Source organism: Coregonus lavaretus (genome assembly GCF_964263955.1).
Source record: "Coregonus lavaretus genome assembly, chromosome: 11".
Classification (NCBI taxonomy): Eukaryota; Metazoa; Chordata; class Actinopteri; order Salmoniformes; family Salmonidae; genus Coregonus; species Coregonus lavaretus.
The window spans coordinates 17,355,337-17,375,182 of NC_139998.1; the positions used below are offsets into that span (position 1 = coordinate 17,355,337).

At 46.9% G+C, this 19,846-nt stretch overlaps 1 protein-coding gene across 2 annotated transcripts in view; it reads left to right on the forward strand.

Moving 5' to 3' along the window:
• Positions 1-19,846, forward strand: part of LOC311137064 (tetraspanin-9-like) — a gene marked incomplete at its 5' end in the record, with an annotated part of 327,548 nt that overhangs the window by 208,409 nt on the left and 99,293 nt on the right. The gene's annotated exons all lie outside the window — the stretch shown is intronic.

A 19,846-nucleotide genomic window follows, 5' to 3' on the forward strand; every position in this document is an offset into this window, starting at 1 on the left:
GATGTTGGGGTGGTGCTGGAGATGATGAATATGAAGTTGAAAAACTGTGACATTTCCCTTTAAAACGTACTATGCTAGATTAAAAATGACTTTGGCTTTACCATGGTAGGTGGATAAATGCATTTATTTGTTTGGTTGTTCATTTATCCATCTGTCCATTCATTCATTCATGGCCCATAATCACAATATTTGACATGTTTTTAGATAATTGACGTAAAATGATAAAAAACGATTTTTCAAGAAATGATCAAATAGTTTGACAACCGTGTTTGTAAGCTTTTAAATGATATCAAACTCAACCGGTTATGTTTTCCAGTGATGAAGACATGGATGTCTCATGGTAGGGTGGGGTATGCAAAATAGGTCAACTTTGAGCACCTTTATCTCCTAAATGTTTTGGCATTCAGTTCCAAAAAGTAACTTTCTGACCACTTTCTACAATGGCAAAATATGTATATAAAGTTTCTTTCAAATCTAAAACGGTGCGGTCAAAAAGTGATTGAAATCAAACGGAACAACCGTAAAATGTTACATGTGGCTAATGTATACTATACTTGTATTCCAAACATAATGACAGTGTTAGATGTGTCAACACCCACTGTACAGTCTGTTCCCACACAAATCAATTGACACATTGTTTATGGGCGGTGTGACATTGGTGTGCTGACTATGCACTGTGTTGACCCACCAGATGAGGTCATCCTGTTCTCGGCTGGACCTCAACCTGGGCTGGGGGTGGGCTGGTTAATTGTGTGTCAATGGCAATTTATGATGCCATTCTCCAGAAATAGGCCTATCCAGGGACAGCTGGATGCAGGAGGACGTAACCGGAGAGGCCAAGACAAGGGCGACGGCAATCAAGAGTTGCCGTCATTGCATTGGCCCTCTTGTGTGAAGGATGATACACTTAGTGTACAAAACATTAAGAACACCTGCTCTTTCCATGACATAGACTGACCAGGTGAATCTAGGTGAAATCTATGATCCCTTATTGATGCCACTTCTTAAATCCACTTCAATCAGTGTAGATGAAGGGGAGGAGACAGGTTAAAGAAGGATTTTTAAGCCTTGAGACAATTCAGACATGGATTGTGTATGTGTGCCATTCAGAGGGTGAATGGGAAAGACAAAACATTGAAGTGCCTTTGAACGGGGTATGATAGTAGGTGCCAGGCGCACCGGTTTGTGTCAAGAACTTCAACGCTGCTGGGTTTTTCATGCTCAACAGTTTCCCGTGTGTATCAAGAATGGTTCACCGCCCAAAGGACATCCAGCCAACTTGACACAACTGTGGCAAGCATTGGAGTCAACATAGGCCAGCATCCCTGTGGAACGCTTTCGACACCTTGTGGAGTCCATGCCCCGACGAATTGAGCCTATTCTGAGGGCAAAAGGGGGGGTGCAACTCATTATTAGGAAGGTGTTCTTTACGTTTTTCACACTCATTGTATATCAATTGCTGGTCCCTGTCACTTGTGTCTGTGTTCATATGATATGAAAGCACACCTCATCTCACTATTGGAAGAACAAAGTAATCCAGGAAATCTCACTCACAACCCCACTCATTAAAAGTGCTTACCTTGCAAATGAGATAGGAGAAGAAAGTGCTATCCTGAGGCGTGTTCATTCGTGAGTTGTCACCTAGGTTGGAGATGAAGGGGAACATTATACCTTTAGCTGTGTTCGAGTCTCATTTACTCTCTTTGGAAAACTCCTCACTAATGGGGGTTGTACACTACTGATTAGACATCTTCTGGTCAAACTGTTCTGATGTCTGATAACAGATCAAAATATTGTCTGAGTTTTTACTTCGCAGCTAACACAGTGTTAACTCTTCCTGAAAAGCAATCACATAGCATACTCTCCTCTATCTCCCCCTGTCTATTTATCTGCTTTAGTTGCAGACAAAACATTGCCTCTTGAAGATTCTCCGCCAGAGGAAGCTGGCTGTTTTACAGCTATTAAGCAATGTAGGCGGATGCCTTTATAAGCCCTGAATTCCCTGATGATCATCAGTTTCCATTTTCGTCTCGCCGACAAGAATAACTTCATTCGGAGGCACATTAAGTTACACAGAAGCCCCGTAAAACAAACAAAACAAAACATTGATAAGTCTTCGATTACACAGTCTCCACTCTGCATCAATATCCGTTTATACCAGAGTGTGACACTCCCATTATATCATGTGCATTTGGTGCATTTGGAATTCACAGAGATGAGCCCATTGGATATGCATGGAATTGCTATGCAGCAGTGAGCACGTAGATGAGCGTCTTGCGATCTTCCCATCGGTTATCTGCTGTCAACATTTAGTTTCTGCATAATGCAGTCCACGATGAGACACAGTAGACAGAAGTACAGGAGACAGGCAAGGTCAGCAGAGCATTATCCATGTATATTCATGGGCACGGCCTGGAAGCCATGTTCATTTAAATGTTGTATTTCATAAAATAAAAAAATAAAAAATATATATGTTGTATTTACTGCAAGCCTCCTGACATTAAAATAAGCTCCCAGTTAATAGGCTTCCTTACGAGTTTCAGTCACTGTGGGCTCCGGCTCTGTGCCCGGCTAACTGTGTGTACACATACAGTGAAGGAAAAAAGTATTTGATCCCCTGCTGATTTTGTACGTTTGCCCACTGACAAAGAAATGATCAGTCTATAATTTTAATGGTAGGTTTATTTGAACAGTGAGAGACAGAATAATAACAAAAAAATCCAGAAAGACGCATGTCAAGAATGTTATAAATTGATTTGCATTTTAATGAGGGAAATAAGTATTTGACCCCCTCTCAATCAGAAAGATTTCTGGCTCCCAGGTGTCTTTTAAACAGGTAACGAGCTGAGATTTGGAGCACACTCTTAAAGGGAGTGCTCCTAATCTCAGCTTGTTACCTGTATAAAAGACACCTGTCCACAGAAGCAATCAATCAATCAGATTCCAAACTCTCCACCATGGCCAAGACCAAAGAGCTCTCCAAGGATGTCAGGGACAAGATTGTAGACCTACACAAGGCTGGAATGGGCTACAAGACCATCGCCAAGCAGCTTGGTGAAAAGGTGACAACAGTTGGTGCGATTATTCGCAAATGGAAGAAACACAAAAGAACTGTCAATCTCCCTCGGCCTGGGGCTCCATGCAAAAGCTCACCTCGTGGAGTTGCAATGATCATGAGAATGGTGAGGAATCAGCACAGAACTACATGGGAGGATCTTGTAAATTATCTCAAGGCAGCTAGGACCATAGTCACCAAGAAAACAATTGGTAACACACTACGCCATGAAGGAAAACCTGCAGCTCCCGCAAGGTCCCCCTGCTCAAGAAAGCACATATACAGGCCCGTCTGAAGTTTGCCAATGAACATCTGAATGATTCAGAGGAGAACTGGGTAAAAGTGTTGTGGTCAGATGAGACCAAAATCGAGCTCTTTGGCATCAACTCAACTCGCGGTGTTTGGAGGAGGAGGAATGCAGCCTATGACCCCAAGAACACCATCCCCACCGTCAAACATGGAGGTGGAAACATTATGCTTTGGGGGTGTTTTTCTGCTAAGGGGACAGGACAACTTCACCGCATCAAAGGTACGATGGACGGGGCCATGTACCGTCAAATCTTGGGTGAGAACCTCCTTCCCTCAGCCAGGGCATTGAAAATGGGTCGTTGATGGGTATTCCAGCATGACAATGACCCAAAACACACGGCCAAGGCAACAAAGGAGTGGCTCAAGAAGAAGCACATTAAGGTCCTGGAGTGGCATAGAAAATCTGTGGAGGGAGCTGAAGGTTCGAGTTGCCAAACGTCAGCCTCGAAACCTTAATGACTTGGAGAAGATCTGCAAAGAGGAGTGGAACAAAATCCCTCCTGAGATGTGTGCAAACCTGGTGGCCAACTACAAGAAACGTCTGACCTCTGTGATTGCCAACAAGGGTTTTGCCACCAAGTACTAAGTCATGTTTTGCAGAGGGGTCAAATACTTATTTCCCTCATTAAAATGCAAATCAATTTATAACATTTGTGACATGCGTTTTTCTGGATTTTTTTGTTGTTTTTCTGTCTCTCACTGTTCAAATAAACCTACCATTAAAATTATAGACTGATCATGTCTTTGTCAGTGGGCAAACGTACAAAATCAGCAGGGGATCACATACTTCTTTCCCTCACTGTACATCTAAGCCCCCACTACTTAAAAACATAGTATATGTCGGCTGGATCGGGATTCGGCGCTGCTGCTCTCCCTTTGTTGTCTTTTTTAATGAGTTATCGTCTCGCGTCACAAATGGAAACAAAAGACGCCCCACAAAGTGTAGCCTCGTGATAGGAGGAAGGTAAGAAGAAAAGTGGGCTGCCATTAAACAGGAGACTTTCATGGATGGAGAGATGCCCTACTCGCATTCCCTCGCTCTGTGCGTCTTTGTTTCACTTTCTTTGGCAGTAATGTGACCTATTCTTCGCAGGCACAGGGGACATAAAGTGACGTAAAGTGGTCACAACTCAGAGAGAAAGAGCGATGGCCCCTCTCTCTGTGTTCCCTCCAGTAATGAGGACAAGAACAGATACACAGCAGAGGCAGTGGGCTCTAATGATTAGAGATAACCACCATGACCGGACGGTCTTGTGATCTACCGTACGCCACAGCTTGTTAGTCGCCTTTTTATTTAATTGGATTACACTCACCATCTGTCCCACTTGCTTTAACACATTTCATTAAAAACACTATCAAAGTGTGTTGGATCGCGCAAAGCTCAAAGGATTGATTCAACTTGGTGACCACATATAATCAACATTTATATATGTGGTTTAAGCCGTAAGGTAATGTTTCCAGTTGTGACTAATTTATTTATTGTCTTCTTCCTCCGTAAGTAGACAGAAGTAGACAGACATTCTTGAGGGACTGCATGTTTGGGATAACTTCGCTTGTCAGCCTGATAAAGGTTGACAAAGATCATGAAGCCTGCAACAAAGAATTAGACGCACTCAGCTTGTTAAGTGATCATGGTCGTATTGTGTGTTAAGTAACTCGGATGAAAACTTCTGCATCCCAAAATGCCAATGCAAGCCATTCGATTAAGAGTTACGAATACACTTCTTTAGTCTGTATCTGGATTTATTTATAAACAGGACATTAGTGCATTCTGTCACTATGGTCACTAAGCATATACAAAGTCCTTTATTGATCTGAATGTCCCCTGCACCTTCTCCCATGTCCAGGTCATGTAGAACATGAGACGTCCGGTGGTTAGATGGATCAAGCCATCTCCTCCAGAGGCCAGGCCAGAATGTGCAACACAATAGAGTGGCTGCGGTCTGGCATGTCCAACCACACAGGACCTGAGCCAGCTTTTTCCATCTCATAAACACCATTCATTATATATAACCAATCATATAGGGTGCACAGCAGTGGGGGTAACTCAAGTAGCTAGAGAGGAGGAACAAATGGCCACATAAGCAGCTGCAATAATACCTCCTCCTTTGATATTAATGTCTGCTAGTGAAAGAGTTGAATTACACTTTAATTATACTCCATGCAACAGGAATGGAAATACTAGGAATCAGAATGCTTTTTTGCATATAATAACCATTATAACCCCTTATGGCATCATGTAGCTCTAATCTAAGGGTCAGGTGATGGGTGTCTGTAGAATGCACAGATAAGTAGCTGTTGTGTGGATCAACCGGTGCTGTGTTCCTATTTGGATTGGACAGTTGGCCACCAGGCTGCGGTGACAAGGTGACATTGGCCAGCGGTCATTGGCACATGTGTGATGGGCGTACGGACTGGCAACTGTCACATCCACATGGACTGCCTCACTGTCACATGGCAGGTAGCCTAGCTGTTAGGAGCGTTGGGCCAGTAACCGAAAGGTCGCTGGGTCGATTCCCCAAGCCGACTAGGTGAAAAATCTGTCGGTGCCCTTGAGCAAGGCACTTAACCCTAATTGCTCCTGTAAGTCGCTCTGGATAAGAGCGTCTGCTAAATGACTAAAATGGAAATGTAAACATCCACCACCATTATCCCTCCCAGGGTAGGCCAATTAGAAGGCAAAGTAGCAAAGGTGTTTGTTAACACTGCGGTCAGCATCAGGCTTTGTTGGAGTTCGGGCTGCAGGTGGACTGATGGAAGCTTCTCCTCAGAACGACTCTCTACAGTATCTCTCTGCAGCAACTGTGAAATCTTTGGAAGATGAAGCACAAGGCTTTATCCTGCATTCAGTCCCTCTGAGGCAAGGGCTCTCCAAGCCTCTCGCCATGTGGATCCATCTTAGGTGGGCCACTTGAGAGACAATGGGCCCTTATCTAAACACACAAGCAATCTAGAGACATTGCTCAGTAAACACACCGACTCTGAAGGAAGGCTATTTGCATAGTAAAACGAGGGGGGAGGAGGGGAAACCTGTTGCAGCAGTGGTTGGAGGATGGCTGTGATGTACTATGATTTATGGAGGGGGAGCACTGCTGTGGCTCAATGTGTACGCTGACTATGCTCCCCGGTGAGATTGGAGTGTTTTCTATCTGCTTTCAAAGTACTTTTTAGGTGCTCACTTTGCCATTCTCTGGGCTCAGGCTGAGAAGGAACAAAGCCCAGATAATGCTAAATATGGAGCACTTAGCTGCAGACGTGCAATTACAAACTGAAAGTTCCCAGCACCTAGAAACTCTATAGAACCCCCTAGATAGAACTCCCTAGAACTCTCTAGACCTCTCTTGAAGGACATTTTCCTTCAGTCTTGTCACTTCACTTTTCATCAGCTGACCCTGTGAAAGCGGCAGTCAACTCATTTCCTCCAGATTTTGGGGATGTTTTCAATCTATGCATGATGGCACCATGCATATTTCATATCATGAGGTTGCATTTTGTAGGTCAGCGGTGCAAGTGCACGCAGGGTTAAGAATGATCATTTATAGACATTATAATAACCTTTACCTTAGTTTTTAAGGTTATGCTTGTGACACAGCCTATTTGTGGCGCAGAGTAGCCTTCCAACTGCTATCTGACTGACTGCGCTCGCTGCAGGTTGGAACCTAAGGATGGCTGAGTATTAATAGCAGAAGAGAAAGCTGATATTTCCTGAGCCTTACGTACTGCAGCCTAGATCATGAGCAGAGAGCTCCCTTATCTGCAGGTCTGCAGTGACAGGCTACACTCTAGCACATCCTGTAGGATCCACACATCTTCCTGCAGTCTGCACAACCCTCAAACCGCAGGCCCTTTCCATTACTCTGAAACTAACAGCCAGGGAGTTAAGGGAATTAGAATAAACTGTTTGAAGGATGCATATTTCATTATAAGTTTGCCCAAAGACAATGGCTTGTGGAGAGATGTGTTTTCTCTATCTGCAATTACCTTGTGGCCGCTGCAGCAGAGCCCTTTTAGTCCAGTAATTGGCGTAAATGCTGAGCGGTTATTGGTGTATGTGAACCCCCTGTGGTATTGCTAATGCTGCTCCCTCCTACTGAGTTGTGCCTCTGCACAGTAACACTGACTGTACCCAAAGGACGCATGGTTACAGCTCCAAGGACAGTAGCCATGGAGAAATGTGGCTGCATGTAATTACTCTGTAAGCCTATATCCCTCCATGTTTCGCAGTTGTTTGTGTTGTTTTTTCACATTCGCTGTATCTCGACTCCCCTCTCCAGTTCCCAGTGGACTGCATGTTCACTGTTTGTTTGGTTGTCTACTCGTCGGAGGGTGATAGATCACACACCCTCTCCCTCTGAAGTGCCTAGATCCTGCATGTCTTTGAAAACTTCCAGCACCTCAACATAACGAGGGGAAGGAACACAACACAGAGCAGTGCTTTGGCTTTGGTTTACCCCTGAAGGGTGACTGGAGGCTGGCGGGGGATTCAGCATACATTGTCTCCTTAAGAAAATGTCTGTATTCAAATACTTCCTCCTTATCGGTGTGGGCAGATGTTATTTTGAGTGGGAACGTCTCTTTAATGGTAATTTCATGGTGTGTGCATTTAGTATTCCCCACAACGTCATACCTCTTTATTGTTTTTGTTTTCTTTCTTTCTGGGGATACTTGATTTATAAAAAGGAACGATTGAAACAGACCATCATCATCTATATGACAGTTTTCTAACCAAATATTTAGCTCGGTATGTTATACAACATATGCATTTTTGATTAAAGGAGTGAATAGGAAGAGATTCATCCCGGCTCCACTGATGGGAGATAAATCCTGGGGTTTTGTTTACCCAGGAAACTCATCTGAAACATTTTGGTTTACGTTCTAGCTAGAATGTATGTACTCATATCTGGAGACACATCAATTGGATGACTGGCCTTGTCCTGCAGATGCGTGGCCTGACCTGGTTCTGAGGCAGAGTGCAGTTTTCCAATACGGATTCCTCTCTTCACATACGGATGTGAACAGAGGTAGTACAGTAGAGGAGTGCAGCTCTGCTCTGAACATTTCCCTCACAAGGAACTAATGTTTACAGCTCTGCTGCCCTCCATCTATTATCAACCTCGTCTATTCTGTTTATTTATGTAGCCCGGCCGGTGGAGTATTATTGGTGAAACAATTTCTCTGACCTCGGTATGATGGAAGGGTTTGGACCCAGATTGGATTAGGGCCCAGTCGAAATCTAGGCAGAAATAATAAATCGTATTTGTTATTATTATTGTCATTACAACCTCTCTCTGACTTCCTCTCGTTTGCCAGCCAGAGCGTAAACAAATGGGAGTAAAATGATTACTGTAAAAAGAAGGACAAAAAGGAAAATCAATAGAAATATTCAGCTAGGGTGGTGGAAACCACAGTGATTGCTGTGTGAGAGCCAAATGTGGAGTTGGGTTCGTTAGAAGTGAAGGATATGACAACTGTGAAATCACCAGCCGCCCTGTTGGAGTTTGAGTCAACCTTGCTCAGAGTTGACACACCCTATGCACCTGCTGCTGTTGCTTTAGACACGGAATGGTGAGTTCTCATGGCCACAACACCATCTGCTGACATTTCTAATCAGTGAAGGGGTCTCGGTTGGTGTCACCCATCCAATTTGTGTCCTGTGGGTTAGAATATAAGCACACCCCCCTTTGCCATTTGCTCTTATCACACCCCACCATGTCACACACTCTTGCTTATTCACAGGATGACAATGTAACTATAACCAAGGGCCTTATTAACTTTTGTGAGAGAAAATTAGCATTGAGAAGTTCAGTGCCCATTTTAGCTCCCCATTTCTCTTTATTTAGACTGGATGCTGCATGACCTTCTACTAGAATCTTGAATATTCAGATTGTGCTCTACTTTGATTCCAACTTGAAATCACATCAAGGGATTGAGGCTTTGGGGGCATCCCGAGTGGCACAAAGGTCTAAGTCACTGCATCGCAGTGCTTGAGGCGTCACTACAGACCCTGGTTCGATCCCAGGCTGTGTCACAACCGGCCGTGACCGGGAGTCCCATAGGGTGGCGCACAATTGGCCCAGCGTTGTCCAGGTTAGGGGAGAGTTTGGCTTTACTTGGCTCATTGCGCTCTAGCGACCCCTTGTGGCGGGCCGGGCGCCTGCAGGCTGACTTTGGTTGTCAGTTGAACAGTGTTTCCTCCGACACATTGGTGCAGCTGGCTTCCGGGTTAATTGATATTTATTGATATTTCCAGCAGGTGTAGCTTCACAGACTACTGAGTTTCCCAGGCAGGCATTTAGCTCCAGGAGGGATCTCCTCTGTCTACTCAAAACCTCCCTTTGTTTATCGCCACTGCATTGAGCTGGGACTGCTAAGAGGCTTTATGTTATCATTGGCCAGAATATGAATTACCTTTTATCTTCTCTCTGTGGCAATAAAAACTACTCCAAAAAGTTAACACATGCACACGAACGCACACGCACACGCACACGCACACACACACACACACACCATTCTCCTGTTAGTGTCCTCCTTGTTACATGAGGATGATGAAATGGAATGGCCAAAGTGCAACCTACTTACAAACAAACAACACTGTGTGTGTGTGTTGTCCTCTGATTCCAGTGGTTGTTTGATGTGGGGCTCTTACAGCAGGGTTACAGTATGGGAGGCCCCTGGCCTGCAGGTGTTACCCAGGTTACGGCGCCGGCTGCAGTGTGGAGCCAGTGATTCATTATTGAAATAGACGAGTCAGGCTGAGGCGTCACAGGTGGCGGGGAGAAATATCAAAGCAGCAGGACACGACTGGAGGAACACACACTTCTTTCTGGGCTGTAAGAGGAGCTCCACTCTGACACATCGCTGGATGCTTGGATTCCCCTTGGGGCAATGACTGCTGGACAAGCTGCTCACTTTTAAAATATTAAGGGTAGAATCCATTGTGTGTTACTAATTCTAGAAATGTGTGGAAAAGCTGGAGGTAGGCAGTCAGGTTCCCAATGTTTGGACTTGAGAACAAACCCAGATTTCTGCTGCCTTCATCTTAGAGCCAAAGTCCCAAATCCTTTGTATAATTGAGGTCATAAATAAGCAGCGCAGCCCTATCACATCCCTTACTGACACTGAATGACAAATGATGGAATAATACAATAATACACCAGAGATAAATCTATAAATCTGAGATGTTAAAGTCATGGAGAAATAAAGTGGAGTTTAGCACCGTAAATAACTACTCTGGTGTTTATATTTGCCAACGAATGATGTCATAAACGAGACAGATTCCACTGCAAACAAACCAAATCCCATTTCCATACTCCGCATCTCATCCTTTTCAATTTGAGATTTTATCATACAATAAAGCTCTCGTGTCATATGTAAACATCTAGACGCCACTCAGCTTGGCAGTGCCACTCGTGAAATCAGCAGGTTGAATTAATGCCTGATGTGCTCCCATATGGCGAGGATCGCAAGGCCCTGTCTGTCTCAATGTCAGGGGGAGGTCTGTGGCAGTGGTGTCACAGCGTAGGTGTGGGTGTTTGTTTAGTGAGGATTCTCAATGGCCACTCATGCAGAACAGTTACACTGACTCCCCCTCCAGGGACTAGCAGCAGCCCACTTTACCATATGAGCCTCTCTGTCTATATCTTCTATAGCCTCCTGTCCTCTCTGCTAATCACACTGTAATTACCTACTGAGTAGAGTGGAGATGAGGACTCCAGGGAGAGTAGCAGCCCCAGGCCGAGGGAGATTTACAGTTATTTTGTGTTTCTTCCATGTGCGAATAATCGCACCAACTGTTGTCACCTTCTCACCAAGCTGCTTGGCGATGGTCTTGTAGCCCATTCCAGCCTTGTGTAGGTCTACAATCTTGTCCCTGACATCCTTGGAGAGCTCTTTGGTCTTGGCCATGCTGGAGAGTTTGGAATCTGATTGATTGATTGCTTCTGTGGACAGGTGTCTTTTATACAGGTAACAAGATGAGATTAGGAGCACTCCCTTTAAGAGTGTGCTCCTAATCTCAGCTCGTTACCTGTATAAAAGACACCTGGGAGCCAGAAATCTTTCTGATTGAGAGGGGGTCAAATACTTATTTCCCTCATTAAAATGCAAATCAATTTATAACATGCGTTTTTCTGGATTTTGTTGTTGTTATTCTGTCTCTCACTGTTCAAATAAACCTACCATTAAAATTATAGACTGACCATTTCTTTGTCAGTGGGCAAACGTACAAAATCAGCAGGGGATCAAATACTTTTTTCCCTCACTGTAGGTGTGTGGATGTGACTGTGTGTAGTGTATGGGAATGTGTGTTTGTTATGTGTGTAATGATGTCGAGAGTGCATTAGCAGAGGTCGTCCTGGTGATGTTTGCAGGGGTTTTCATGAATTAGCGCCGACAAATGAGCACGGCGAGCCGCCTGTTGATTCATTAGCTACTGTGTGACCTCCACTTTCTGTGGTGGTTTCTGTAGCATGGAAAAATCATTGCAGTGTCTCGGATGAATGGGGTTTGTGTGATTCTTCGATGGTAATGAGGGAGAGAGAGAGAGACCTCTCAACATGTGTAGTGCTCTCCCTCATATATTATAGCATTGGCCTTGACAGACAGACAGTATGGAGAGCTGAGAGGGAAGTTGGTGTGTGGAGTTATGGATCCTATTGACCAGCACATACACTACATGACCAAGAGTATGTGGACACCTGCTTGTCGAACATCTCATTTCAAAATCATGGGCATTAATATGGAGTTGGTCCCCCCTTTGCTGCTATAACAGCCTCCACTCTTCTGGGCTTTCTACTAGATGTTGGAACATTGCTGCAGGGACTTGCTTCCATTCAGCCACGAGCATTAGTGAGGTTGGGCACTGATGTTGGGCGATTAGGCCTAGCTCGCACTCGACGTTCCAATTCAACCCGAAGATGTTCGATGGGGTTGAGGTCAGGGCTCTGTGCAGGCCAGTCAAGTTCTTCCACACCGATCTCGACAAACCATTTCTATATGGACCTCGCATTGTGCATGGGGGCATTGTCATGCTGAAACAGGAAAGGGCCTTTCCCGAACTGTTGCCACAAAGTTGGAAGCACAGAATCGTCTAGAATGCCATTGTATGCTGTAGAGTTAAGATTTCCCTTCACTGGAACTAAGGGGCCTAGCCCGAACCATGAAAAACAGCCCCAGACCATTATTCCTTCTCCACCAAACTTTACAGATGGCACTATGCATTGGGGCAGGTAGCGTTCTCCTGGCATTAGCTAAACCCAGATTCGTCCGTCGGACTGCCAGAAGGTGAGGCGTGATTCATCACTCCAGAGAACGCATTTCCACTGCTCCAATGGCGGTGAGCTTTACACCACTCCAGCCGACGCTTGGCATTGCGCATGGTGATCTTAGGCAGCTCGGCCATGGAAACCCATTTCATGAAGCTCCCAACGAACAGTTCTTGTGCTGACGTTGCTTCCAGAGGCAGTTTGGAACTCGGTAGTGAGTGTTGCAACCAAGGACAGACGATTTTTACGCGCTTCAGCACTCGGCGGTCCCGTTCTGTGACCTTGTGTGGCCTACCACCTCGCGACTGAGCTGTTGTTGCTCCTAGACGTTTCCATTTCACAATAACAGCACTTACAGTTGACCGGGGCAACTCTAACAAGGCAGAAATTTGACGAACTGACTTGTTGGAAAGGTGGCATCCTATGATGGTGCCACGTTTCAAGTCACTGAGCTCTTCAGTACGGGCCATTCTTCTACCAATTTTTGTCTATGGAGATTGCATGGCTGTGTGCTCGATTTTATACACTTGTCAGCAATGGCTGAAATAGCCGAATCCACTAAAATCGTCTGTCCTTGAAGGGGTGTCCACATACTTTTGTATATATAGTGTGCATACTGTAGGCAGCCAACCTCCACATCAAACACACAGCACAGGGCCCTGCTCACTTAGGGGCTGCCAGGAATCTCAATCAAAGCCTTTGTCAGCACTGAACCACTGCATGATAAAGAGATTGAGTCAGAAATGATGTGCAACGGCAGAAAACGGGCAAAAGATGCCAATTCAGATGTCATGTTGCCTTGTTTTCAAAGTTAACGAATCCAGTGTCTGGAGAGGGATAGCAAAACTTTTGGTGAGTGCCTCCAGTGCCTTATCATTCTTTCATATTGCCTGCACAAGGTGGATATGGTGAGATAGGGGACTGGGGGCAGCAGTTTGTGTTGCAGTAGCCCCTCAGCGATGGCTGGCAGGCATGACTGGGAATAAAAAGCCTACCGCTGCTCTCCTCCCTCCCTCAAAGCTTACCTCCCACCATGTTTGTAACCTGGAGAAGGTACCGTCCATCTTTTCTTCATCCCTGTAATGTTTGGTTCCCACTGCGAGACACACTCTAGTCAAAATATCTTAAACATTACGATAGTTAACTGCCAACGTAAGTGCGGAGCCCCCCAAGGCTCGATGCTTACGCTTTTATTTTAGGTTGGTTTTGCAAAGCAAAGCTATCTGTTCTCCCTGGTGCATTGTACAGAAGCGGGAAGTCTTTAGTTTCAAGTTTTAATGTCACATGCACAAATACAGTGAAATGCCTTTCTTGCAAGCGCTAAATCGAACAATGCAGTAATCAATATCAATGGAGTACTAAAAATAACAAGGTAGAACAAAAACACACGTTCTATTAGCAAGGACAAAGGTAGCTGGCTTCTTCTTTTATTACACTTAATTTAGATGATGCCAGTGGTTTTTAATTCGGGAAATGATGCAAGAGTATTATGCAAGGGGTCCCAATGAAGACCATAGTTCTGGCTACAGTGTCCCTCATGCTACACTTAGAGATAGGGAGATAGACCGCTGCACCATTCGGGAGGCCCTTAAGGCACTGCATCGCAGTGCTTGAGGTGTCACTACAGACCCGGGTTTGATCCCAGGCTTTGTCACAGCCGGCCGTGACCGGGAGACCCATGAGGCGGCACACAATTGGCCCAGCATCGTCCGGGTTAGGGGAGGGTTTGGCTGGCCGGGATTTCCTTGTCCCATCGCGCTCTAGCAACTCCTTGTGGCAACCCGGGCGCCTGCAAGCTGACTTCGGTCACCAGCTGGATGGTGTTTCCTCCGACACTTTGGTGCCGCTGGCTTCCGGGTTAAGCAAGCAGTGTGTCAAGAAGCAGTGCAGCTTGGCAGGGTCGTGTTTCGGAGGACGCATGGCTCTCGACCTTTGCCTCTCCCGAGTCCATAGGGGAGTTGCAGCGATGGGACAAGACTGTAAAATAAAAAAAAGAGATAGGGAGATATTTCCTTAATTATGACTGCCCTAAGCTCAGGCTTAGTGTTTGGTGAGTCCATAAAAAGTTGATCAGTATTTCAATTTCTTGTGTAAAAGCCATTAACTTCACCATGAGCACTGGCCTGGGTAGATCTTACCATGCCCATGAAGCATCTTCGCACCTTTACTGTGCTCAGGCCCTGATACTTTGCAGTATTTCACGACTGCAAGTTTGCTAACTACCTCTCTCAAAGAGTGCAGTGTATAAAGTCAGAACATCTGCTGTCTCAGCCACTGCCTGTCACCAAGGGAGTACCCCAAACATCTCTAAAACTAAGAGCATTGTACTTGGTACAAATCACTCCCTAAGTTCTAGACCTCAGCTGACTCTGGTAATGAATGGTGTGGCTGTTAAACAAGTTGAGGAGACTAAATTACTTGGCGTTACCTTAAATTGTAAACTGTCATGGTCAAAACATATAGATTCAATGGTTGTAAAGATGACACAACACTCCAAAAAGCAAGTCCTGCAGGCTCTAGTTTTGTCTTATCTTGATTATTGTCCAGTCGTGTGGTCGAGTGCTGCAAGGAAAGACCTAGTTAAGCTGCAGCTGGCCCAGAACAGAGCGGCACGTCTTGCTCTTCATTGTAATCAGAGGGCTGATAAAAATACTATGCATGCCAGTCTCTCTTGGTTAAGAGTTGAGGAGAGACTGACTTCATCACTTCTAGATAGATAGTTTGTGTGTATGTATTGATATGTTGGCTACGTGTCTTTTGTAAAAAAAAAAAATATTTATGTGGTTCTGTCCTTGAGCTGTTGTCTATTAATGTTCTGTATTATGTCATGTTTCATGTTTTGTGTGGACACCAGGAAGAGTAGCTACTGCTTTTGCAACAGCTAATGGGGATCCTAAGAAAATACCAAATACCAAAATACCAAATACCACGCTCTTCACAATTTACAGTGGCTTGCGAAAGTATTCACCCCCTTGGCATTTTTCCTATTTTGTTGCCTTACAACCTGGAATTAAAATTGATTTGGGGGGGGGGGGGGGGGGGGGGTTGTATCATTTGATTTACATAACATGCCTACCACTTTGAAGAAGCAAAATAAAACATGTTGTGAAACAAACAAGAAACAAGACAAAAAGACAGAAAACTTGAGCATGCATAACTATTCAACTATCCCAAAGTCAATTAGAGCTGCAAGTCTCTTGGGGTATGTCTCTATAAGCTTGACACATCTAGCCACTGGGATTTTTGCCCATTCTTCAAGGCAAAACTGCTCCAGCTCCTTCAAGTTGGATGGGTTCCGCTGGTGGACAGCAATCTTTAAGTCATACCACAGATTCTCAATTGGATTGAGGTCTGGGCTTTGACTAGGCCATTCCAAGACATTAAACCACTTGAGTGTTGCTTTAGCAGTATGCTTATGGTCATTGTCCTGCTGGAAGGTGAACCTCCGTCCCAGTCTCAAATCTCTGGAAGACTGAAACAGGTTTCCCTCAAGAATTTCCCTGTATTTTGCGCCATCCATCATTCCTTCAATGCTGACCAGTTTCCCAGTCCCTGCCGATGGAACAACATCCCCACAGCATGATGCTGCCACCACCATGCTTCACTGTGGGGATGGTGTTCTCGGGGTGATGAGAGGTGTTGGGTTTGCGCCAGACATAGTGTTTTTCCTTGATGGCCAAAAAGCTCAATTTTAGTCTCATCTGACCAGAGTACCTTCTTCCATATGTTTGGGGAGTCTCCAACATGCCTTTTGGCGAACACCAAATGTGTTTGCTTATTTTTTTCTTTAAGCAATGGCTTTTTTCTGGCCACTCTTCCATAAAGCCCAGCTCTGTGGCGTGTACGGCTTAAAGTGGGACAATGGATAGATACTCCAATCTCCGCTTTGGAGATTTGCAGCTCCTCCTGGGTTATCTTTGGTCTCTTTGTTGCCTCTCTGATTAATGCCCTCCTTGCCTGGTCCGTGAGTTTTGGTGGGCGGCCATCTCTTCGCAGGTTTGTTGTGGTGCCATATTCTTTCCATTTTTTTATAATGGATTTAATGGTGCTCCGTGGAATGTTCAAAGTTTCGGATATTTTTTATAACCCAACCCTGATCTGTACTTCTCCACAACTTTGTCCCTGACCTGTTTGGAGAGCTCCTTGGTCTTCATGGTGTCGCTTGCTTGGTGGTGCCCCTTGCTTAGTGGTGTTGCAGACTCTGGGGCCTTTCAGAACAGGTGTATATATACTGAGATCATGTGACAGATCATGTGACACTTAGATTGCACACAGGTGGACTTTATTTAACTAATTATGTGACTTCTGGAGGTAATTGGTTGCACCAGATCTTATTTAGGGGCTTCATAGCAAAGGTGGTGAATACATATGCACACACCACTTTTCCGTTATTTATTTTTTAGAATTTTTTGAAACAAGTTATTTATTTCATTTCACTTCACCAATTTAGACTATTTTGTGTATGTCCATTACATGAAATCCAAATAAAAATCCATTTAAATTACAGGTTGTAATGCAACAAAATAGGAAAAACGCCAAGGGGGATACTTTTGCAAGGCACTGTACATCAACAACATAGCTCAGGCAGTAGGAAGCTCTCTCATCCATTTATATGCAGATGATACAGTCTTATACTCAGCTGGCCCCTCCCCGGATTTTGTGTTAAACACTCTACAACAAAGCTTTCTCAGTGTCCAACAAGCTTTCTCTGCCCTTAACCTTGTTCTGAACACGCATTCTGTCTCCTAGAGATTAACGTACTTTTGTGCGAAAAGTGCAAATCAATCCCAGAACAACAGCAAAGGACCTTGTGATAATGCTGGAAGAAACAGGTACAAAAGTATCTATATCCACAGTAAAACGAGTCCTATATCGACATAACCTGAAAGGCCGCTCAGCAAGGAAGAAGCCACTGTGTCACGATCGTTAGACGGAGTAGACCAAGGCGCAGCGTTGCAGGCAAACATAATTTATTTAAAGAGAGTAAACACTCGAACAAAACAACAAACGATACGTGCAGTCCTACGGTACAGACCAAACGGAACAAACCAACTGGAACAAGATCCCACAACTAATGTGGGAAAACAGCCTCTATAAGTATGGCTCCCAATCAGAGACAACCAGCAACAGCTGACACTCCTTGCCTCTGATTGGGAACCACTCTGGCCAACACAGAAATACAACACATAGAATATACACACCCTGGCTCAACATATAGAGTCCCCAGAGCCAGGGTGTGACAGTACCCCCCCCTAAAGGCGCGGACTGCGACCGCGCCTAAACATAAACAAACCAGGGGAGGGCTGGGTGGGCATTCCTCCTCGGAGGCGGTTCCGGCTCCGGGCTCGCCCACCACCCTCCAATAATAGCGCCCCTGGTCCGGTCTGGCCCCGCTGGCTGGAGCTGGACTGGACATCGTAGGAGCGGATTGCTTAAGCTCCGGTGTGGAGCAGCTGACCGGTACCTGACCAGGCACCGGTGACCCAGGCACGGGTTGTGCCGGACTGACGATGCGCACCCCTGGCTTGGTGCGTAGAGCAGGAACGGGCCGGACCGGGCTGACGATGCGCACCCCTGGCTTGGTGCGTGGAGCAGGAACGGGCCGGACCGGGCTGACGATGCGCACCCCTGGCTTGGTGCGTGGAGCAGGAACGGGCCGGACCGGGCTGACGATGCGCACCCCTGGCTTGGTGCGTGGAGCAGGAACGGGCCGGACCGGGCTGACGATGCGCACCCCTGGCTTGGTGCGTGGAGCAGGAACGGGCCGGACCGGGCTGACGACTCGCACCCCTGGCTTGGTGCGTGGAGCAGGAACGGGCCGGACCGGGCTGACGATGCGCACCCCTGGCTTGGTGCGTGGAGCAGGAACGGGCCGGACCGGGCTGACGACTCGCACCCCTGGCTTGGCGCGTGGAGCAGGAACGGGCCGGACCGGGCTGACGATGCGCACCCCTGGCTTGGTGCGTGGAGCAGGAACGGGCCGGACCGGGCTGACGATGCGCACCCCTGGCTTGGTGCGTGGAGCAGGAACGGGCCGGACCGGGCTGACGACTCGCACCCCTGGCATGGTGCGTGGAGCAGGAACGGGCCGGACCGGGCTGACGATGCGCACCCCTGGCTTGGTGCGTGGAGCAGGAACGGGCCGGACCGGGCTGGCGACGCACACCGTAGGCTTGGTGCGAGGAGCAGGAACAGGCCGGACCGGGCTGGCGACGCACACCGTAGGCTTGGTGCGAGGAGCAGGAACAGGCTGGACCGGGCTGGCGACGCACACCGTAGGCTTGGTGCGAGGCGCAGGAACAGGCCGGGCCGGGCTGGCGACGCACACCGTAGGCTTGGTGCGAGGAGCAGGAACAGGCCGGACCGGGCTGGCGACGCGCACCGTAGGCTTGGTGCGAGGCGCAGGAACAGGCCGGGCCGGGCTGGCGACGCGCACCGTAGGCTTGGTGCGAGTGGCAGGAACAGGCCGGGCCGGGCTGGCGACGCGCACCGTAGGCTTGGTGCGAGTGGCAGGAACAGGCCGGGCCGGGCTGGCGACGCACACCGTAGGCTTGGTGCGAGGAACAGGAACAGGCCGGACCGTACTGGGAACACACACCACTGGCCTTAAACGGGGATCAGGAACGGGCCGGACCGGACTGGCAATACACCTCAGTACCTCTCGCCGTGCCTCTACAACTTCCTTCCCTACTCTCACCAATGGCTCCCGTAACCCGGTGGCCTTCTCTCCTCGTCTCCCAATTCGCCCTGTGGCAGCCTCCTGCTGCCCAGTCGCCCATGCTGTGTGCCCCCCCCTAAAAAATTTCTGGGGTTGCCTCTCGTCTGTCCGACGACGACACTGTTGACGCCGTTGCTCCTCTCTCGCCAGGGCCTTAATCTTAGCCCATGGCCCTTTGCCCCTCGAGCATGTCCTCCCAGGACCACGATTTGCCCACCTGGGCCATCGCCAACCTCTCCAGCTCCTTTCCCGGCGCTTCCTCCCATGTCCAGGCCGCCTGCTCCTGGACACGCTGCTTGGTCCTGGTATGGTGGGATCTTCTGTCACGATCGTTAGACGGAGTAGACCAAGGCGCAGCGTTGCAGGCAAACATAATTTATTTAAAGAGAGTAAACACTCGAACAAAACAACAAACGATACGTGCAGTCCTACGGTACAGACCAAACGGAACAAACCAACTGGAACAAGATCCCACAACTAATGTGGGAAAACAGCCTCTAT